We start from the raw sequence: 23,565 nt of genomic DNA, 5'->3' as shown, positions 1-23,565 counted from the left end.
GGGCTTCAGTACAATCCAACATGTTGGAAATCCTTGATTCGCTGATCCCGTAACAAAAATGATTGGAATTGGCAAGTGGGGGATTTTTAGCATGATTGATTCTGCATACTCCCCGACATCTGAGTCTGTCAACTGGCGGATTGTAATTGCTGGGCACGTGTATGGCATGCATTGCTTTGTGCATTTGATTTGCAAAGGCGGGGGGGAGGGGGAAGGGCCATCACTCTGGGAGTTTTTGCCCGGCCTTCCATATGTCAACTGAAGATGGGACAACTCTACTTAGCACTCTCATGAAAGTTGCCCTTATGTAGGTGAAAGAACTCCGTCATGCAGAACCTGACTGCTGACAGTAGGACTACCGTGTTTTACAACATAAACCACAATTGGATATTAGACTAGGCTAGGCCACAGTACTTTGACAAATTCATCGCCTTCCTACATCAGATTTATATGCAGATGCAGCTTTAATTGGACAGCATTTAAACATAAAATTAATTGTAATGAACATTTTTATTATTGTAATGGGAATTCATATTCCCAAGTTCCAGTTAGGAGGTCTGATGGCTGTTGTTTATGGTAAACTCCCCATATGTTTTAGAAAAGAAACTAGAATCTACTGATTTCCCCTCATGAGGATTTCCTTTAACTACAGTAGGTGAATCATTGCACTAAACTGAGACGAACTGGGATGACACTTTTCCTAGGTTCCAGACTTCAATTGCAAAGAAGTCATAAGAATATAGTATTATTTTATCAAAATAAATGAGATTTCTTAGTCAATAGTATGTCAAGTCTTTGCAATGTTAATTGCTTTTAATGAGGTGTAATACAAGTTTAGTCACAATGTTTATATATTTGCACTGTCTTACTGTATATGATTTATAAATTATTAGTGATAATGTTTTGCATTATCAGAGCTTTCTTTCCATTATACTTAAATGTGACATCACTAACCCCGTCCCTTTGTATGAATCCACAAATCCATACTGTGCCCAGATTGCCCCACTGTCATTCACTCTGTTTCCTAACAAGGCAATCTACAGCAATTGGTGAAAGAGAGGATGAAGGATTAAGTATAAAGCCATTTTTATTATGTATTTATTGGCATTTTAATTACTGTATATAGCACCAGCATATCCTGCTGTGCTTTACAATTGGGAAAAAGGTAATAAAACTGGAAATTGACAGACAGACATTAGGGGTAAGGAGCCCTGCTCTTAAGTTTACAATCTACAAAAAAATAGGAATTTGATATAGTACATGAGGTCAGTCATACATAATTCAGACTGACTAGATAGTGGGTAGATAGTGCTTAACGGGTCATGTGGTCCAGTCATACAACAATGTTGGCAGTAATTTTGTCCTAGGGTCAGAGCGTTGTTTCAGTATGTACATTTTACTTTACAGTGTAGAAGTGACAATTATTTACAACAGTTTATGGAAATTAAGTTGGTGGTTCTGGGATTAAATAAGCTTGTCTGAAAATGCTTAAAGATTTGGAGGTTAGAGGAAAGTTGTGTGAGAGAGAGCATTCCACAGATGGGGTACAGCCCAGATAAAGTCTTGTAACTGGGAATGGGATCAGGTAATCAGTGTTAAATCATTGAATTAACCAATTTGTATGAATAACAGGTTTTGTCTGTTTTCCAGTGTTTGGGAGCAAATGGTTGATTGTTATTTACTCTCATCCACTAACAGATTTTCATTTCAACCAGCCAGAGCTGGCAGATGATCTGCCATATAATTGTATAGTGTATGACTGTATGCCAAGCTTTAGATGTGGCCCAACTGCCAGCCCATCACTAACAACTCAAAGTTTAGATGTGGGCCAACTGCCAGCCCATGGCCAATAACTCACGGTTTATACCAGGGCCATCTGCCAGCCTATCACCAACAATTCAAGACATATTAGGGACAACTGCCAGCCCATCACCTACAACTCAAGGCTTAAACTGGGCATACACTATACAATTAATTGTCCGATTATCTGCCAGATCTGGCTGGTTGGAATGAAAATCTGGTAATGGATGACAGCAAATGACAATCGACCATTTGCGCCAAAACACTAGAAAACTGAGAAAAAAAGTGATCTTTTCAATTTGGTTAAATCTGTGATTTAACCAATTTGTCTGAATGACAGGTTTTGTCAATTTTCTAGTGTTTGGGAGCAAATGGTCGATTGTCATTTGCTCTCATACAGTTCCAGATTTTTATTCCAACCAGCCAGATCTGGCAGATTATCTGACAGATAATTGTATAGTGTATGCCCAACTTTAGATGGGGGCTAGCTGCCAGCCCATTTCCAACAACTCAAGTCTAAAGCTACACACTATACAATTATTGGGGCGATTTGCCAATAATTGGGACATCGGCCTGATTTATTGTATACTGTGTATGAATGACCGTGTCGGTGTTACGCCGATAATTCGTGAAAATCTTGCACACACACTCGAACGATCAATTTTCCGATCTATCGTCCCTGACCAAAAATATCCGCCACAATCTCCAGATATTGAGCAGTGTGTGTGCGTTCTCAATAATTTGCCCATACAGTATTTCCTATGTTTTCCTCTCACTACATCATCCTCCTTGTGAGTGGACAAATGCAAATGCAGTGTGACGTGGAAGAAAATTGTTAACTGAAAAAAAAATGTGTAGTTTAGATATTGGTGCCTACAATTTCCTGAAAAATCGATTGTCAGGGCAGGCCAAAAAAATTTGCCAGTGTGTACCTAGCTTTAAGTTGCGTACACACTTGTCCAATCCTCGACAGATCAGATCATAGATCATATTGTTTATACAATGCTTCTGCAGACCTGATCGCGGATTCTACAGCCTCGATACACACTTGACCAATTTTTCAACAGACCAATGTATGACAAATTTTGCTGAAAAAAATAAATGGACTGTGGGAGAAGGGGGATGTATTATTGAGGAATGTAATTAAATATAATGGTCAAGAGGTGACAAGTAAAGCATTTTAATGTTCCTTTACAAAAAAGTAAAATATGTGGGTCCCCATAACCAGCCTCGGCTTTTTGAACCAGCACTGGTCCAAAAAATACAGGGAAGAAAACATGTAGGGATCCCTCATATTTAATGAACCAGCACTGGGTTCTTGGAGCTGGCCCTGGTTCTAAAAATATGGGGAACAAAATGAGTACGGGTCCCCCGTATTTTCATAACCAGCACCGGGCTCCACTAGCAGGGGAGTAATGCCACAGCCAGGGGACACAGTTGACAGGGTTCCATGGCCGAAGCATCCAGCCCCCCTAAATAGTCAACCCAGGCCAGGGATTCCTGGGGAAGTGGGGACTCCCCAATAAAGGGGTCCCCCCTTCTTCGGGCATCCAAGGCCGGCGCTGAAGCCTGTAGTTATCCCCTGCACCCCTGGGCTGTGGGTTCTGAGTTGATTATCCACTTGTTAAAAATACAATATTGTCTTTTACAGGAGGACTACAAGTCCCAGCAAGCCTCCCTGCATGCTGGTACTTGGGGAACCACAAGTACAAGCATGCAGAGTGTTAAGGATCGCTGGTACCTTTAGGCCCCCTGTAAAAGAAATATTAAAATAAAAACAGGACACTGAATGTTTTAGTATTTTATTATCCAGGCCTTCACCTGGGTGACAGCAGCCTTTAAGCTCTTTTTCATGGCCACCGTCCATCCAGGACTTTCCCGGCATCTTCTGGAGCTCTTCCTCAATCCTCCTCCACCGTCGGACTGACACCCGCTGCTTCACACTGGATAAAATTGTCCGGAGCAAATTTGCCGTAGTGCTACGGCACCATTTTTGAAATGGGAAGCTGTGCCCGCTACCGAACTCTGTGTAAAGTCTGCTGGTTCGCCACTATACCCACATTGCCTCCCATCATCACAACCATGCCCTCTGCTGTCTCACCTTACACCAAATTCTCGCCACTGGCATCGTGTACTGCAGCAGCGGCGTACGGTGCTGAAATGCCTTGACAGACAACCAGGATTGGGTGTGTGGGCCATTCGGGTGGAGGGTACACACGTGTCCAATGTTGGGCAAACCCATCGGTCAGGAGTCGGATCTAACAGGGTTAGTACAAGTGTGTACCCAGCTTTAGATGGAGGCCAGCTGCTAGCCAATAGCTAACAACTAAAGACATATATGGGGTCAACTCGTAGCCCATCTCCAACAACTCAAGGCTTAGACAGGGGCCAGCTGCCAACAACTCAAGGTTTAGATAGGGGTCATCTGCAAGCCCATCACCAACAACTCAAGGCTTAGATGGGGGGCATCTGACAGCCCATTGTCAACAACTCAAGGTATCTAAACTCTCCTGTCAATGATGCACATGAATATCTACAATAAGGCAGTCACTGTTACTGTTCTTTTCCCACAAAACAATAAAGCTGACAATGACAAAAAACAAGTGGGGGGCCGAAAGTCATAGAGAAATCACAATTATAAACCAGCAACTCAGCCCCAAAACTCCACACCTTAACTGTTATAGGACTACACAAATCAAAACATAAAAAGGGGACATACCTTACATTTTTAACCATTGCTCCTAAATGTACAGTATTCTGACACATCCTAGTACTGTAGTCATATGAAATTACTTCTGTCTTCCTTCAAATCAGTGCTTAGTATATATCGTTCGATATTATTTCATTTTATTAAAACAATGCTGCTTAATTTTTAAATATTGTTCCTCCATATTTTTAGGGGAATTCCAAATTTGGGCACCTGTGGCAAATCACTGTAAATGATATGATATACTGCTTTGTGACTAAATTACTGGTATAGTTTTTATTGTGATGGTTGTCAGGAAAAGCCCATGCAAGCGTCTGGAGACTTGATTCTGAATGTGTACAATATATTCTGGATATATTGCTTATGTTGCAGCTTGAGACCAAATCACTCAGCTCAACCATCCATAAATGCAGAACTAAGGGTGTCTTGTAATATTAATAACCGCTTGTCGCTCTGTCAGCATAAAACCAATTTAAAGAGCTCCTCCGACTGGTCAGTGACTGAGGTGTGAAATAAGGCCCTTGTATGTTTCTATCTACCACTTACTATCACACTTTCTCAGTTCATGTGTGAATTGTATTTAACGTACAATGAATACAGTATATTAATCTATCCTGATTCCTCACTAAAAAATACTGTTCATTTTATCTGAGCTTTCCCTTGTATTCCTGCTTTGTTATGCTGTTGGGCAGGTTATAGATTAAAGGAAAATAATATATTTACAGCTGAATTTAAGCTAAATTACCATCTATAACAAATATGTTTTATACTCAAACCAGTGGTTCCCAAACTCGTTTCCCAAGGCACTCTAACAGTACAGGTTTTAAGGCTATCCATGCTTAAGCACAGATGGTATAATCAAATTCACTGATGCACTAGTTAAATTGCCTGTACTGAAGCCTAGAAATACTTAAAATCTGGACTGTTGGGTGCCTTGAGGACCACGTTTGGGAACCTCTGCTCTAAACAATAATCTGTAGAAACAGATGGTTAAACATTTATAAATGAGATTTATAGGGCTAGGCAAATAAGTTTAGACCTAGACATACATGTGTCTAGGTCTTTATACACATAGACAGATGGATAGATAGATAGATAGATAGATAGATAGATAGATAGATAGATAGATAGATAGATAGATAGATAGATAGATGGATAGATAGACAAGTGTATGTGGGTAGCATATTTCTGTTTTTGGAGGCACCTGGGCCAGTATCTTTACGTAACAGTGTGGAGTGACATTATTTAGAAATGTATGTATATTTCTATATTTCTAAGGTGTGTTCCATGAGGAACCTTTAAAACTGACCAATGATAGAATGAAATCACTCTGCTTGTAAGTCATAGTTGTCTGTGTGGTATAATCAAAGACAACTTAACTTAACCAACTTAAGCTCCCGCCTAATGCCTCTGAGTAGTCCAGAGTACACTAATTTATTTGTATCTTTTTGGGGTTAAACTGTGTTGAAATCTAATCAGTATGTTGTCTAGGGCCTCATGGAATCTTCGATCACTTATATAGAGCGATTTGTCATTCTATTATTATGTTATCACACTTTATTATTATATTATTAAATCTACCCGGGTAGACCATTGATATTTACTGTTCACATTTCATCCCATGCTAACTTAACTTATACTGTATGCCTGAGTGAGCCTTGACCTTTCTACTCATCTTCCTGCATTGTTTTGTTCATATAGAGACTGTGCTGCTTTGTGCATCTCTAGGTTATTGGTACTTGGAAACTGCAGCATATTTCTTTGCTGCATTCTTAAGTTTCTTCCTCCTTTTAGCATCCATGTATCTGGCACAATATTTGGCAGAAGCCTTCTTGGGGACAGGAAGAGGTGATGCCTGTGAGAGGTGTGAGGTGGAGGCAGGCTGGGGAGGGGTGGTGTGGTGGACACCTCTTGAGGTTCATATGGTATGTACGCATCTCAGTGACCCTTAGAGATATCCTGCACAAAGTGTAGTCTCCTCATGTGGAAACGTTCAGCACTGAAACTCTCATAGAGCTCACCATTGTGGTAAACCTCAAAGACGAACTTGAACAGTTGCAAGCCACCACCAGTTTGCATAATCCACCACAAGTAAAGATTTGGTTTACCTGCTGTCATAGGACACGATGGAGAAGTGCTCCCAGTTGTCCACCACATGCTTCACAATTAGCTCACACACCTCCTTAGCCGTTAGCTGAGTGTCATACATGAGATACAGATGTAGTCACGCTCCTCCATCCGGCATAGATGGTGTGACTAGTGTACCCACGAATGCGCACGCCACTGACTTCTATGGAGAGAATGCTGGCTACAGCTAGTCACAGCATGGTGTACCTTGCAGCTTGACGCGATGTGCATGCCTGTGCGTATGCTTTGAGGCATCGATGAGCATGGCTACATCTGTAGGAGAGGGTCCGGAACAGGCAAGCTCCATCTCCTGTGATGGGGACAATGGCGTGAGGCACCATCTCCACTTTAACATTCAAAAACAATTGCCATATTTGGTAAAAAATGAAAGATCCAAACATAAATCAAGTAAGGTATCCAAAAAGAAAAATCTAGTTAAAGTGTTAAGTTCTTAGCAATGAGGGCATGAGAGGTGGGTGGGGCTGCAGTACAGTTCAGTATTCAAATAGGGAAACCACACCAACTGCCATTCCAAATGCTGCCAAACATCAGTGGCAGTTGGTGTGGCTCCCCTGTTTGAATATTGGATTATGCTGCAGTCCCACCTCTCAAGCCACCACAGGAAACATTTGACCCTTTTTTTTACCCCTTTTGGAGTATTATTTCTAAAAAAACACCTACTTAGTGGGTGCTTACATTCTGGAAGGAATATATACCCTGCATATTATGTTTCTAGGTCCAGGAGTTAGGGGTGTGCACTGATTTATCAGTAAGTCAGGACATAGTACAGGGGAGGAAATATTTTCCCCCTTTTTTCCCTCTTAGGGGGTTGTATTTTGAAAAATCTGTGCATAGTGGGTGCTTACGTCATGGAACGTATATATTCCCTGAATTTCATATTTCTAGGTCCAAGGGTTTGGGATAGGCATTGCTCAGTCAGGACACTTGTTTTTATATACATAGATAAAATTAATTCATGTCAAGTGATGCTGTTGTTGGCTTGATCATGACTATGGAGAGCATTTGCTATGCAAGACATAATTTAAACACCAAGGTTGGAACAGATTGGGAGCATTAGTTGCAGGGTGGTAGTTAACGAATAGGAAGGCTTTAGTTGTTCATGGAGGACTTGGGACCTTCTTAGTGTTTGTTCAGACAGGGCTCTGCTTCTTTTACTGTGTGCTACCCTCCCTCCTTTTTCCTGTATTATCTATTTATTGTGGGGAAAAGAATGGCAGTCCAGTTGGACAACTTGCTGCATTATTTAGGTGTGTATCCCTTTAATGAACTGTGTAGCCTGAGTTTACCCTACTGGAATCAGAGGCACAGTGTTTCTGATGTGCCAGGTGAGTATATTGGCACGGGAGTTGGAAACCTATAGATTGCTCCTGTGAAAGGGAGATTGGCCCTTACAAGTAGATGTCAACATCTCAATTACATAAGGAGTGGTCATTGATTAACTGGCCATTCTTTCCTTTGACGCCACAATGCCACAATGTTCATCCGTATTTTCATTTTGGATAAATTTATATTAAGGTTATGTTGTATACTACAGGGGTTTCAAGCTGATATCTGCTGCTAGGGAGTTTATAAAAAATGTTGGTACTGTATGTAAAGTTGATTGATGTAATCTGATTCTGTTTTGATTGGAGGGTAAATAGAATCTTTTGCCATTTTATTATTGTACCATTGTGCTTCCTAGTTATGCTGTTATTTTTTATTTCATAATACAGTATTTCTATGATTATCCTATAATTAAAATTAAATAAACCACATATGGAGCTTATTTAAAGTTTAAATATGTGATTCAATAATATTCAATAAGCTCCATATGTGGTTTATTTAATATTCTATAAAGCTTTGATATATGTGATACTATATTCTCACAACTGTATGAGTTGTTTCTGTGCTGGCCGATATTCACCTAGTCAGCACTTGCTGCAAAATCACTTCATCAGCACTTGTTACATATTGGCAAAAAAGCAAATGGGAGGTACTGTATATTTTTTCAGCTAGTCAAACGTTTATGTTTGCATTATGTTCTGTACTAGTTACACGGACAACAGGACCGGACTATAACAGGAACACAGGAGCTCCTGGGTTTCTGGTAGTCCTGATCTGCTGGGAGTTTGGGCGTAAATATATAAGTCCAGAGTGCGCTACATGAATATTTGCTGATTGCGAGTATCCCAATTCAGATTCCTCATTCGGAAGCCTTCATAAATTCTTTAGCTTTTGGGATCTCCACAATTTGAGCCAGAAAATATACCCTCTCACCAAGAAATATATCACCCCACAAAGATTGAATTGATTAGGTAAAAATAATTTTAACTGATTGTTACAGAGCTATCAAAAACCTCTAAAATCTTAGATATACAGAGATATTAAAATATGACAATGATATAGTAGTGGTACATACACCACACGCTAGTTGACCAATACAGTATCACTCTCACCTTAAAAAGGTATGGAGGAGGTGCAGAGTATGCGGTATATGGCGGGAGTAGTATATGGAGGAGTGGGGTCCCTGTATATAGGGGCACTAATGGAGGGTATTGGGGTGCAGTGTGTTTATATGGGCAGTATATAGTGGGGGGTGCAGAATATTGAGGAGGATGGGGGTGCAGTGTATATAAGGGCAGTATGTGGTGGTGGTGGGGGGGGGGGTGCAGTGTACATACAGAGTGTGTTTGTGTCCTGAACAGAGCTCCATCAGGTGCCCTCCTAATTAATTAGCAACAGGCTGTAACAACTCCCTGCATTGTCACTTTCACTTTCAGCTGTTACAGCTAGCAACACACAAGGGAGTCATTTGGTCCATGTGGCGGCCTCTAGTGCAAATTTAGTAAAACCAAAAAAATGTGGAAAAGAAAACCCGGCAGTGAGCCCTGTGATAATTACAGTATGCTGGTAATCACAGGGAACATTGCGATATCCCTACTTCTGCACAGCTTTGCAGTGACCGAGCTCCGGTGATCAGCTATGTGTGTCCGATGGACAACCAAGCTGATCACAGTAAAAAAAAAAACACATACTTACCTGTGCCAGGGGCCAGTGCTTTGGTGAAGGCTGTCTGTCATCACGTCCTCCTGTGCGCTGCTGCAACCCCCGGTGCATGGCAAAATGGCTGTTAACTTTACAGCACCAGGGGTCACAGCAGCGCACAAGATCCGGTGCCCGGCAGCCCTCCAGGACCACCGATCACCAGCAGGCACTCAGGGTATTTTTTGTAAAACATACCCCAATAATGCTTGCGAAAAAGCTCTGTCCCTGCATGCGATTATCCATGTAATATATACAATAATCGCATTGTGAGTTTGGTCGATTTTATCATGACATCCATATCCTCAGATACGGATGGTGATAAATAGGCTCCTTAACCTTTTATTATATAGGATGTCCTAAAAAAGATACCTGATGGGCTTGAGACACTCATTTTTTTCTTCAAAAATTTCAGTTTTGAGTTCCTAACTCTTGCATAAAGTATATTACATGAGGATATATATGTATATCATAAGCTCCTAACCCTATAAATCTTGTGTTCCGGGTAGACAAGAGGGGGTACAGATTACCCAAGCCTACTGTGGAGTCATAACCATGCCCCCAAAGATGGTACAGCCATGCCCTCCACCATGTGCCCATGGTATCTGCAAAATATCGGGGTCCCCTTGTGTTTTCTGCAGCCCTGGTTGGGCTATACATAATCTTTTACATATTCCAAACTTATCTGCCTATAAAATAATCTTTTGGAGCTGAACGGATTGTAATCATTTTAACAATAAAGGGTGTAGTTTGAGTCTAGGTATAGTCTGCTTGCAGAAACTGCCTCAAACAACATATATTAGACCAGGTTGACATATCTTGACTGAACTTGAGATATTTTACATTTTATTTACATTTGTGAATTTATAACTACTATTATCTTTTAACTCCTTCAGTGGCATGCCCGGAAAATTTCCGGGGCCAGCTGCACTGTACAGACTGGCAACTCCCGGTAATTTTCCATGGCACGCCACTGCTCCCCCTCCCTCCTCCTTGCACTCTGCTCGGCTGTGGACTTTTGCAGAATGACGACATCGCGATCGCATCATTCTGCAAAAGTCCACCGGCCAAACAGAGTGCAAGGGAGGACGGGGGGAGAGGATTTTAGTGCTGGTGGGCTAGTGCCCACCAGCTAATGCTACCCCTAGGGTTGGCCATCGGTGGGTTATTTATTGATGGTTACCATTGATGGATAACTTTGATGGTGTAAAACCATATGGAATGGATCAATGGTTTTACCCATCGATGGTTATCCCTGCATTACTGAACAAATGCGGGCGAACCAGGGGACGTGGCTTAGTGGATGTCAGGGGCGGAGCTAAGCTCTGTGCCCTGACACTTTGAGAATTTTGGTTCGCCCCCATCGATGGTAAAGATAGTCAACATTGGTCATAGACCATCGATGATTCTGAATCATCGATGGTCGGTGGCCATCCCTAGGCGACAAGCATTCCCTAAGCAATGAGCATTCCCCGTGGCAACGAGCATTGATTCCAGAGCATAAAACCCCTGGCAAAAAGCATGACACAGCGCGCAAAACCCCTGGCAACGTGCATGAAACCCCTGGCAGCGCGCATGTAAAAAACAAACAAACCCTGCCCTGGGAGGTGTGATCAAATTCCAAAAAGTCACCACTGAAGGGGTTAAAGGTGGACAATAAATGTGATTACCTCTTCAATTAGATTATTGTACAAGAAGTCAGGTGTATAAAAAAAACAAAAAACCGTGTGCCCTCCAGTAAATTAAAATGTTATTTTAATATCCTCAGCTGCAATTTACTGCTTAAGTTTTACACATATATTTGTTAATTAGATTAGATGTATTTTACACAAACCAACTTGTTTTTAAGTTTAGACGTCCCTTAATATCCGCCAGAAATGAAAGTTGCTCTGTCAAAAGAGTTTTGGGGTTTTTTTACACAAAAGAAAAACTTACGGGTTTTTTTTTGGTCCAGTGCCGTAGAATAGAGACTCTGCGTGGTCTTTTCTCTTTGGTATTTTATCTTTTCATTCTATTTGATTTGCTCTTGTAATGTGCATGAATACATTGTACCTCTGTGAGCAGCAGCTCTATAGAAGTGTCACTTGCTCTGTAGAAGTGACAGGTAATAACTGCAGTCAGCACGTCGTGTTCCACCGCTCCGTGACCTGCAGTGCCGGAGAGAGTTCTTACACCTCCCTGGAAAGAGCGGATTGCAGTAAAAGCATTCAATGGATTCCTGATGGGGATTATGCTATAAGGCCTGTAATGAATGGTAGTAGCTTTTATTACAGGAGTGGTGTCTAAAACGAAAAACACAAAATAAACCTGATTTCCAGTAAAGTATGTCTAAAACACAAGATATGCTTATATCTTGTTTATATAGAAGATATGTATAGAATTCACATAAATGTATACAGCTGTGAATTAATAACATATAGGAGACTTTTAGACGTTTAGAAAAGAGATTGCCACATTTTTGGGTAAATAATGTATTTTTTTGTTCCATTATAAATCATAGCTAATATTTGAGGCTCAAAACCCTGATTTTTATAGTTGTTTCCCTTGCAAATATTAAACACATGCTTAAGTTGCATTTATTTCAGGTTATAGTGGAAGTCATATTTTAAGTATTCATTTTAAATGTTTCTTCTGTGCATTATCAACAAAAGTTTTAGAACTTCCCCATTTTTCCAGATTTTATTAGAATTTACTAAGTTTAATGTCTCAATGTACCCTGAAATTAAAGAATAGATTAAATACTGTAAACAATTGGAGTAAAAAATAAATACATCATAAGCTGGGTACATACAGTATTAGACGATTTTTTTTTTACAATGTGGACGATAATGACACATTTTACAACAATCGTCCAGTGTGTGTACACACAATATCGTTAATGATGTGCGCTCCCGCAGGTTGTTAATGATATTGCCTATTGCTTGAAGTCAATCTGACAATATTGTCAGAAAGTACAGGATGACATCACTGAATTATATCGATATCGTTAGCGATATCATTCAGTGTATATGCACATCTCGTTTGCCCGGTAGTTTAAGAGCAAATACTGATGATATCGCTCATGAAGCATACTAGTGTGTACCCTGCTATAGAATCATTTTGATTAACAATTTTTAATCTAAATATTTGACTCATCAAAAATATTTGACTCATCAAAATAGCCATCTTTATTACATATAACCTCCAAACACACTGATGGCAATATTTCTACGTTGGCAATCAAGTATTGTTTCTGAAATCTCTTCCCAACACTGTTGCAGAAGTTCCCACAGGTGTGTTGCTTTGCTTTCACCCTTCTGTTCAGTTCATCCTAAACCTGCTTGATGGTCTTCCATGATTTGAAGCCTTAATTTTCTTTCCTTGATGATAGTTCTGACATAAGCTGGAGGTATATTTTAGGTAAAAAAATTTCTGTCAGATGAGCCTTAGTAGTGCCAAATTAAGGAATGGGTGGGTGGCACATGCCCTCCTTTCCTCTTTCAAGGGAAACCCTCCACCCCCCTCATCCCGGAACAAGGGAGGCATGATTTAGACTCCAATCCACTAGTCATGGTTCATTGCCTTTTTAGCCGCGCTGTACTCCTCCCTGCTTCACTTAGGGGCAAATTTGTCAAGTTTATTTTTACTAAAATATAGTGAAAATGGGTGTTTTCACACTCCTCCATATTATCTTAGTATCACAGAAATGTATCAAAGGGCAATTAGAGGAAAGTTGCAATATTCTCTTCCAAGCCCTTAATTTAGCATTTTTTTTAGAAAACAGATCACATTTCCCATACCTGTAATGGGAAATGTGATCTGCTCAAATTTACTAAAAATTAAACTGTGAAAAAAAAAAAAAAAACAGAAGGAGCCCTGAGATAAGAACACCATCATCAGATGGCGTTATTAGGGCTTCCAACCGATTCACCTACTGTAGCTCAGCCTTCCCTGCCTTCTCTGCCTGACTGCAAGATTTAACAACTGTGGAATCTCTGTGTCATGTTTCCCTGTGCCCTGAGTTCTGTCTATCTGGATTCTTATCTTAGGGGCCTCCCCTCATTTTAAGACAATCGGGCCAAGTAATGCTTTTGCATTAATCTGTGAGTATCAGAATTGTTAATATTTTTGTTTGCCTCCTTGATCATAGTATATTATACTCTAACGCTGTAATGCTTCTACCATGGAATGTTGGTGATGTAACAAGTGTTTTCACTTTTACTTATTACAGGTTGAGTCTCCCTTATCCAAAATGCTTGGGACCAGAGGTATTTTGGATATGGGATTTTTCCGTATTTTGGAATAATTGCATACCATAATGAGATATCATGGCGATGGGACCTAAATATAAGCACAGAATGCATTTATATTACATATACACCTTATACACATAGCCTGAAGGTCATTTTAGCCAATATTTTTTATAACTTTGTGCTTTAAACAAAGTGTGTCTACATTCACACAATTCATTTATGTTTCATATACACCTTATACACACAGCCGGGGAGGTCATTTAATACAATATTTTTAATAACTTTGTGTATTAAACAAAGTTTGTGTACATTGAGCCATCAAAAAACAAAGGTTTCACTATCTCAGTCTCACTCAAAAAAGTCCGTATTTCGGAATATTCCGTATTTCGGAATATTTGGATATGGGATACTCAACCTGTATTAATGATTGTTTATGATTATGACTCTAAGTAACATCTGTATATGTACAACATTCCAATTACAAGAGGATTTCCTTCAATTATGTACAGAATGCTATTTCATCATAATGTTCTGTATTGCATTTCTCTAGGCCAGGCAGAAGCCAAAGTTTAGATATACTAAAAGCTGATTTGTCACACCTGACAATAATCAACAATTTTAAAGGATGGATGTAAAATGGCATCAAGAATCAATGATAAACCAGAATGATTTGGAATTGAGTCCTGTTGCTGTTTTAAATCTATCGGTCAAAGCCGAGGATCATCATCAGCTTTGACCAGGGCCGGATTAAGGACCACATGGGCCTGGAGCTGAAATTATTGAAGGGCCTATTGTGAGGAATGGGGGAGGTGTGACCAGTGCTGTGTAAGTGTGGCAAGAGCCATGAGGGCGTGTACACCCCCTACACTGTCAGCGCCAATGTCTTCCTAAATATGTAAAAATATAAAAAATGCACAATTTTGTGAGAAAAATAGAAATGCAATCTTAGTAGTTAGGATTCATGGCCGACCATTTGGCCAGCTGGTGGCTAGTGATTATCATACTGCCATGATGATGGGCCTATTTTTATGTGGAGGCCTGGAGCTGAAGCTCCATCTGCCCCATTGTTAATCTGGCCCTGGATTTGACAAACTAACACTTAATAATTCTAGCTCTATGTGATGGAACTGCTGTTTAATAATGACTTGCCGATTGATATGTTTATATAGAGGGTATAGTCAGTGATCTCACAGCACAATGACATGCAGTGATTTATTGTTTCATCTTTTTACACTATGGAGTCTATTCATGAAGCAGTGAAAAGAGTAGAGAAGTGGTCCTGTGGAGAAGTTGCCCATAGCAACCAATCAGCTTGTAACGTTTATCAAGTGTATTCTATAAAATGACACACAGCAGCTGATTGGTTGCCATGAGCAACTTCTCCAATGGCTCACTTCTCCACTCTTCACTGCTTCACGAATAGACCTGGAAATCAGCACCCCCTTCACCACTGTATAATATAGGAAAGATATACTGTACTGTATATCTATTTGTAACAGAGTTTAATTTAAGCAAACTTGGCCAAGTAGTGTAATATATGAAAATGTAGGTCTTGTAGGAAAACATCAAAGAGATGTCTGAGAATGTAATGTCTTGGAGCCTGACTTCCAAATGTAACCTTTATGGTTGAATTGTCAAAAAGTGCAATATTTATAATCTTCATTTTATCCCTGCAGTCTTAAATTTGCATGGCTCCTGCCATTAAAAATGTATTTAATAAAGAAAAAAATGTTTATATATATTAGAAGAGAACAAGAAACAGCATGTAGCTTCTGTCTCCCACCTCATGTATTATACTGAAATGCAGTGATCCTCCGTCTGCAACATGTGATAAGTTAAAGAGATTGCACCTTTCAGCATAATGTACAGAAACTCTGACAAACTGTTCCTGCTCTATTCATGCTATGCCGGCCCTTCAAATACAAACACTTTATCGCCTGGTAACAGCTTTTCTACAACTACCCTGAACAATATCTTGATCCTGCCGCAACGACATCCATTTTATAAAAGGAACATCTCATGTAAGCTGAATCACCTTATCTCAGGCATTACAGAACTGCAGCTACTGGTAAATGAAACAAGATTATCTGTAATACTGAGTTAACCTGCGTGATATAACCTGGCCGGTGTACATGGTGAAAACATTTTCAGGGAGTAATAAACAGATTTTTGGCCTTATATAATAATGAAAGGGGCTAAGAGACAAGAAGATATTATAGTATATTTTAGTTTTTGTAAAGTAAAAAAAAAAAATCCTTTTCAATGTTCAGTTTTATTCTTTTCTGATATTATGGAATTAATTGTGGCAATTATCATGATTATGTGGCTTAGTGTATCAAAATGGCAATGACTTTGTGATAATAATAACAATAATAATAATAATAATAATAATAGTAAAAATATATATATATTTTATATTTATTTATTTAGAGCTCTTTCTCCCATAGGACTCAAGGCGCTTTATAGATATTAAAAACATAGCACAAGGTACAGACGCTTTAGTGTTACAGCAATTTGAAAAAACACAAAAAGAAAAAAGGGTAATAAATTCCATGGGTTATACATTCCACCCACAAAAGGTACCAGATGCTGCAGCCGTCTTGGGTGCACTACGTAGGATTATTCTATGTGGGACAGGATTAGATTAGAGGAGATGACACAAAATGGGTGGTTGCAGCATCCTAATGCTAGGAGTGGGGTCCTAGTATCAAGGTTGGCCATAGATTATCGATAGCTAGAAACCATCAATGATTTCCTCCCAATAATAGATTGTATTAACATCGAAGGGAAGTCTGACAGCATAAGCGGAGTGCAGTGCTTTTCAGTATTGTGCATACGTGGCCGCAGTTTATTTGTGCATGCGCTGCCCTGAACCATTGATGGTTAAACCAATGATGTTTCCCCATGATGGTTAAAATCCATCGATCATAGATGATTAACCTGTTTATGGACATTCCTATGTAGTGGTTAAAACAGTCTACTATACTCATTTATATACCAATAAATTTAAACTAAAACATTTTGGGGTGGATTTAATTAGCTGCAAATTTCAGTTGAAACCTAGCGTGATAATACTGTGTAAACCATTAGGGTGGGGAAATCTTGCTTATTTTATTTTTAGCAAACACTCCAGATAGGTTTAAGAAAAAAGTAGCAAGGGTTTTCCCCTATCGTAGCAAACAGAAATGTGCAAAGGGGCAGATCGCACATGAGGTTCTGATGGCACCTTGTAGCAATTCTGAGCAAACTGAAGACACATCTGTATTTGCCAAATGTATAAGACTGGCAGTTATGATTTGAGTCATTATTGTGTCAGAATCTGCATTACCCCAGAGTGAAGCATTTTATTGGTCATTCAAATGTCTATGTAATCTTGCACATTGATATAAGCAGAGTAATAAGAAAAAAGTGGGAACTAAGCACACAGGTGTCAAAGGAATAACACGTAAATAATTTGTAAAATTACTTATTAAGAAACATTCCCCATTACTAGCTATGGGTGGCTGCTATAAAAGGGTGTAGTACGGGTGACCGGCGGTCTCCTGACCGCCGGTCACCTTACTGACGCCGGGATCCCGGCAGCATACCGACGCCGGGATCCCGGCGGGGAGGAGCGAGTGCAGCAAGCCCCTTGCGGGCTCGCTGCGCTCGCCACGCTGCGGGCTCGGTGGCGACCTGCGGTCGCCACGGGTTCTATTCCCACTCTATGGGTGTCGTGGACACCCACGAGTGGAAATAGTCCCTGTTGGTCGGCATGCCAACCATCGGGATAGTGAGCCGTCGGGCTCACGGAGGAGGTCATGTGACTGTCGGTCAGCCGACCGGCGGTCACATGACTACCACCCGCTATAAAACAGTGTATTTGTGAAACACGCATAAAATAGTAAAGAATGACATTCTAAAGGGCCTACTAGTGTAAATATAAAGTACAAAATGTGCTCAAGTGAACAAATATTTTGGGAATGAATTTAGCTTCTTTAATAGCGTCTTCAGTTGTCAGTCCAGCATATAGTCAAGGTGTATATAAAAGAAAAGAGAGAATGTAGAGACCATTGTGTATAACGTCTTAACTCTGCATACTTGTTTAAAAGCAACAGATACTGTGTAAAATCTAGGGAAAGCAATCCCAACCAACAATTGAACTCCCATAGACAAAACACAATAGAATATTTTATAGCTTTAGGCCCTCTTATGAGAGTTCTTTTGTTTAAGCCTAAAGCTATAAAATATTCTATTGTAAATTGATAATAGCACACTTCCTGTAGTAATCAAACAGGAAATGATGTCATGATTTCCAGGCCAGATGCAGCCTCCATTTGGTCTGTTCTCTAGCTATAAATAAGCCCAAACTGTCCCTGACTATTATCCCCTTGATGAAGTCCACACTAAGGATGAAACGCGTTGGACCTTTTGCTGTACCCAGGAATGCCACCTTGGACAGATAAGCCTTTATATCTGTGACATCTTGTACGTGTGCTACCTACCATTACCTACTATTTGTTATCTATTTGTTTTTAAGTATTTATTGAGATTAAAACTGTGTTGCTTTCAAACAATTATGCAGAGTTAAGACGTTACACACGATGATCTCTATATTCTCTCTATTCTTTTATATACACCTTGACTATATGCTGGTCTGACGACCGAAGACGCTAATCAAGAAGCTGAGTTCATTCCCAAAATATTTGTTCACTTGAGCACATTTTGCACTTTATATTTATACTAGTAGGCACTTTAGAACGTACTTCTTTACTATATAAGCAGAGTAATACTTGCTTAAAAAGGAGTAACAGTAATTTGACTGGTTACGTTTATATTTCATGTATATTTGTAATATTTCAGGCACTGATTATATCACCTGTTTATTTATTGTAGATTTACTGTTATATGGGCGCAGGGTGTGCAGTGTGTGGGCCCACGTGTACGCAGGGGCCCATGTGCAATGCACACCCCGCACCAATAATAGAAATTCCAGTGGTTGTTGTTTCTGTAGCACTCTGATGTTTATCTGCCCCTAAGGAGCAAGTAAAGTCAATGACATACAGTATATATTTAGGAAAAGGTGTATGTTACTGAGTTGAGTAATAAGCATAAAATAACTACATTGTTAGGGAGATGCTTCTCTATCTAAACAAGAAGAGGGTTACTGAGGCTTGCTTTGTATTAAGTGCACATTGTAGAATGAGTGATTATTACTTAGGTGTGGAGCCAGTGATGTCACAGGAACTCAGTCTGAGCTTTTTGAATGCATCAGATATCAGTAAATTGTCCTAAATATGTGAGAGGAGCTTCATCTGTCTGTAGTAGGGCTGGGAAATAATATATTACTTTGAACAATAGCACTGCACAAAGTATTGTACTTTTATGGTTCATATATGAATATGTAAATTTGTGGTTTTAGTGATAATTTTAATTGGGATTAGAGTATATGCTCTACTTCTATAAGAATAGCATAATACTGCTGCAGCTCCCTTATCATATACCCATGATTCACAGCATTATGACGTGATGAGGGTGTGGCTTAATGACACGGCGCTCCCAGACATGCCCATTCTGTGACCAGGATGCAGTCAATTTGCCGGCTGTCAGGATCCCAGCGGTCAGGATACTGATGCCAGAATCCCGACAGCCGGCAGTGCCACTAACCGGAATCCCGGCGCAGCAGGGCTATTCCCACTCGTGGGTGTCCACAACACCCATAGAGTGGAAATAGATCCTGTGACGAGCGCAGTGAGACACCGAGTCCGCAGAGTGGCGAGTGCAGCAAGCCCGCAAGAGAACTCCTAGTGCTCACCTTGCTGCCAGCATTCTGGCGGGCGGGATGCTGCTGTCGGGATATGGACAGCTGGCATCCTATCCACCAGTAAAGCATACTGTGGCCAATTGTAACTCTGCGCTGGACTTCTCCTGGAGATCAGTTAATAAATTTCATCAAGTATGACACCATCAATAGATATAACTAGACATGGCAGGCTCTACTATTAGGCAGCTGCCTAAGGGCGCCAGCTCCTGGAGGGTGCCACTTAATTCATATAGCAAAAAATGAAGGATGTATGCGGTGCTTCCTCCGTGCTGACACGTGTAACATCAAGTCATGTGAAGGCACATAAGAGGCGATGTAACTATGGCTCTCGGGCCACTCCTCATAGACCTGATACACCTCTTCCAGGCCCCAGGATCCCGTCTCTCCAGCAGCAAGCAGCACCTGACTACATTTCTGCACCCAGCAGCGTCACTGTAATGCTGCTGCCGCCTTTAAGAGGAACCATGCCAATTACGAGGGAAAACAAGGAAACAAACCATGTGGGTTTCTACGCGACAACAGACAGTACAGATCTTACAGTCCAATGGATGGTTTGCACTTGTAAACAACATAATAGGGAAAGCACAGGCACTGGGGCACAATACCATACATATGGAGGAGGGGGGTTCAGTATTGACCTTACAGTGTGAGGATGAAACATAATAAGGAAATTACAAATACTGTATATGTAATGTGTATATATGTATACACATACAATGAAATATCCCCACAAGACTCCATATGCAGATGCAGTATAAATGTGAAATTGTCCTCAGTGTCTTATACAATTCCTAACTTGCCAGCTAACGTGTATACATCAGGGACGTGCAGTCAGGGGAGGCAGGGGAGGCAGTGCCTCCCCTGTGATTAATTATTACAATCATACAAAGAAGATACTTATGACACATAGTCTGTGTCATAAGTATCTTCTTTATTTAATTGTAATAATTTGATGCATGTAAATGCATTTGGGAGGCACTGATAGCAGTGCCTCCCGTGGATAATGGGAACGGGGCAGAGCGGGGGGCGGGGCCAAGCACAGGGCTGTATAAGCCCATTCAATTAGATAGGGAAAGCGGCACTGAAAGAAGTGCCTCGCTGACAGGGACACCACCCCCATGTCAGCGAGGCACCTGTGATTGGGCAGCGGATCAAGTGCAGGATCCGCTGTCCAATCACCCACGCGACGCTGGAGGCAGAAGAGGCGGCGGGACCCGGCAGCTGTGACCGGCGTTGGAGTGTCGAGGCTGAAGCAGGAGTGAGGGGTGAGTTAGTTTTCTATTTGTTTTGTGTAAAATGTCCCCGCAGTGCTCACCTCTCCACTGGGCCTGCCGCCTCCAGATCCCATCCGTCTCTGCAGCCGTCCGCCTCCATATCCCGTCTGTACAGCCTCCGCTCAGACTGCTTGTTGCTGCCAGGCGTCCCGTTACTAAGCAACGGGCCAGAGCGACAAGTGAGCCTCTCTCTTGTGCGGCTGTTCTCTCTCTCTCTCTCTCTCTCTCTCTCTCTCTAACTGCTTATTTTCATTCACTGTTACAGGTACCCGTATTGGATTCTGATTCTACTGGACAAGTGGACGTGATTCTCGGCGTGGGATGTAGGTAAGTAATCTCTCATTTTTTACAGGTCCGCTATAGGATTCTACTGGACAAGTGGACGTGATTCTCGGCGTGGGATGTAGGTAAGTATGTGTGAGCGTGTAACTGTGTTATAATAAAATTTTACTTTCATGGTGTGTGTGTGTTGTGTTTTTATTTGGGTATTTTTTTTGTTGTAGAACTACAAGTACCAGCGAGCCCCTTATTTCCCCGAATGCTGGTACTTGAGGTTCTCCAAGTACCAGCAAGCGGGGGAGGCTTTCTGGGCCTTGTAGTTCCACAACAAAAAACAATATTCTTTTTTTAACACTCATGATTATCAGCCTGGCACCCACCGCCCAGGGGTGCTGGGGACAGCCTCGGGCTTCACCCCTGGCCCTTGGGTGCCTGGAGGGGGGGGGGACCCCTTGATTTAAGGGGTCCCCACTCCTCCAGGGAACCCCGGCCAGTGGTGACTAGTTGGGGGGGTAATGCCATGGCCGCAGGGACCTACGTAAATGTGTCCCCCGGCTGTGGCATTATGTCCCTGGCTAGTGGAGCCCGGTGCTGGTTTTAAAAATATGGGGGACCCCTACATCTTTTGTCCCCCGTATTTTTGGAACCAGGACCGGACTAAGAGCCCGGAGCTGGTTGTCTAAATACGGGGAACCCCTGTCCAATTTTTCCCCAGTATTTAAACAACCAGGACCGGCTCAAAGAGCCTGAGGCTGGTTATACTTAGGAGGGGGGACCTCACGCATTTTTTTTTTACATTTTTTAACCCATTCAGACCCTTCTCCATTAAGTCAATGGAAGCCCTGGACAACAGAATTGCATTCATGTCCTCCTCCCACTCCCTTCCCAGTACCAAACACTCATTTTTTTTCTATAAAAATGTACAATATATCACAAGTATGATGAGCAGGCAGGCAGCGGGCATTGGCGGCATCGGAGTGAGATGCAAATTAGTGGCGGAGGGATGGGTCAGTTTATGGTGGCCGAGTTTGTAAGCCGGTGGCGGTGGCAGCGGGGATCGACTCAGGGGCAGTAGCGGGCATTGGCTCGGCGGCGGTAGGGGTCATCGGCAGATTCGGCGGACATTATGGCTGTAGTGCCTCACCAGCCACTGACCTCACCGCACGCCACTGGTATACATAGGCAGAAAGAATGGTCGTCACTCAAGGATTTGAAAGTGAAAGTGTATATACATTTTCACTTTAAATGTCCTCGATTGTTGTCCCTTTTCTCTGTATATACGTAATGATGCAATTCAACCCAGCCCACCTAGTGGCCACCTGCATCTTCCCTCTGAGAGGTGGTGGTGGGCTTTGCAGGTTAGGGAGAGATCGACTGAAACTTTGCCTAGGTTGCAGACAGACCTTGCACAGGCCCTGCAACTAGAGCTAGAGTGGCTTTGGTGAGCCTCTACCGAAATAATGTTATGGGACCAGGCAATGCACTGTTCCACCATGAAGCCAAGATTCTTCTCACACACATTGTCCTCTTATCCAGTACAGTAAGAAGATCATCATCTATCTATAAAGTTTTAATGTTATCTGACAGCATGGGTAGAACAAATGCGCAGACAGTGTCGGACTGGGGCATGAAGAGCAGTGATGCAAGTATTACTGAATGCAGTGATAAAGGCCCATGCTTAGAGGTTTGGCTAACCATTAGAGAGTATATGGCCTGACCCCTTGATAAATATATATATAGTAAATAATGCTATTGCATGCATAATAATGTACCAGAATTTTAACAGGAATGCATTGTAGAAAATACACCATTGGGGGTCATTCCGAGTTGTTCGCTCTGTATTTTTTTTCGCATCGCAGCGATTTTCAGCTTAGTGCGCATGCGCAATGTCCGCACTGCGACTGCGCCAAGTAAATTTGCTATGCAGTTAGGAATTTTACTCACGGCTTTTTCATCGTTCTGGTGATCGTAGTGTGATTGACAGGAAGTGGGTGTTACTGGACGGAAACTGGCCGTTTTATGGGTGTGTGTGAAAAAACGCTACCGTTTCTGGGAAAAACGCGGGAGTGGCTGGAGAAACGGGGGAGTGTCTGGGCGAACGCTGGGTGTGTTTATGACGTCAAACCAGGAACGACAAGCACTGAACTGATTGCAGATGCCGAGTAAGTCTGGAGCTACTCAGAAACTGCTAAGAGAGGTGTATTCGCAATATTGCGAATACGTCGTTCGCAATTTTAAGAAGCTAAGATTCACTCCCAGTAGGCGGCGGCTTAGCGTGAGTAAATCAGCTAAAAGCAGCTT

General features: G+C 41.5%; 1 protein-coding gene across 5 annotated transcripts in view; it reads right to left on the bottom strand.

The window, feature by feature from the left end:
* Positions 1-23,565, bottom strand: part of THSD7B (thrombospondin type 1 domain containing 7B) — a 1,210,507-nt gene that overhangs the window by 283,258 nt on the left and 903,684 nt on the right. The gene's annotated exons all lie outside the window — the stretch shown is intronic.

The sequence above is a fragment of the Pseudophryne corroboree genome, chromosome 7 (genome assembly GCF_028390025.1).
Source record: "Pseudophryne corroboree isolate aPseCor3 chromosome 7, aPseCor3.hap2, whole genome shotgun sequence".
Taxonomy (NCBI): domain Eukaryota; kingdom Metazoa; phylum Chordata; class Amphibia; order Anura; family Myobatrachidae; genus Pseudophryne; species Pseudophryne corroboree.
The sequence above is the reverse complement of the archived record's forward strand: the minus strand, read 5'-3'. Positions and strand labels throughout refer to the sequence as shown.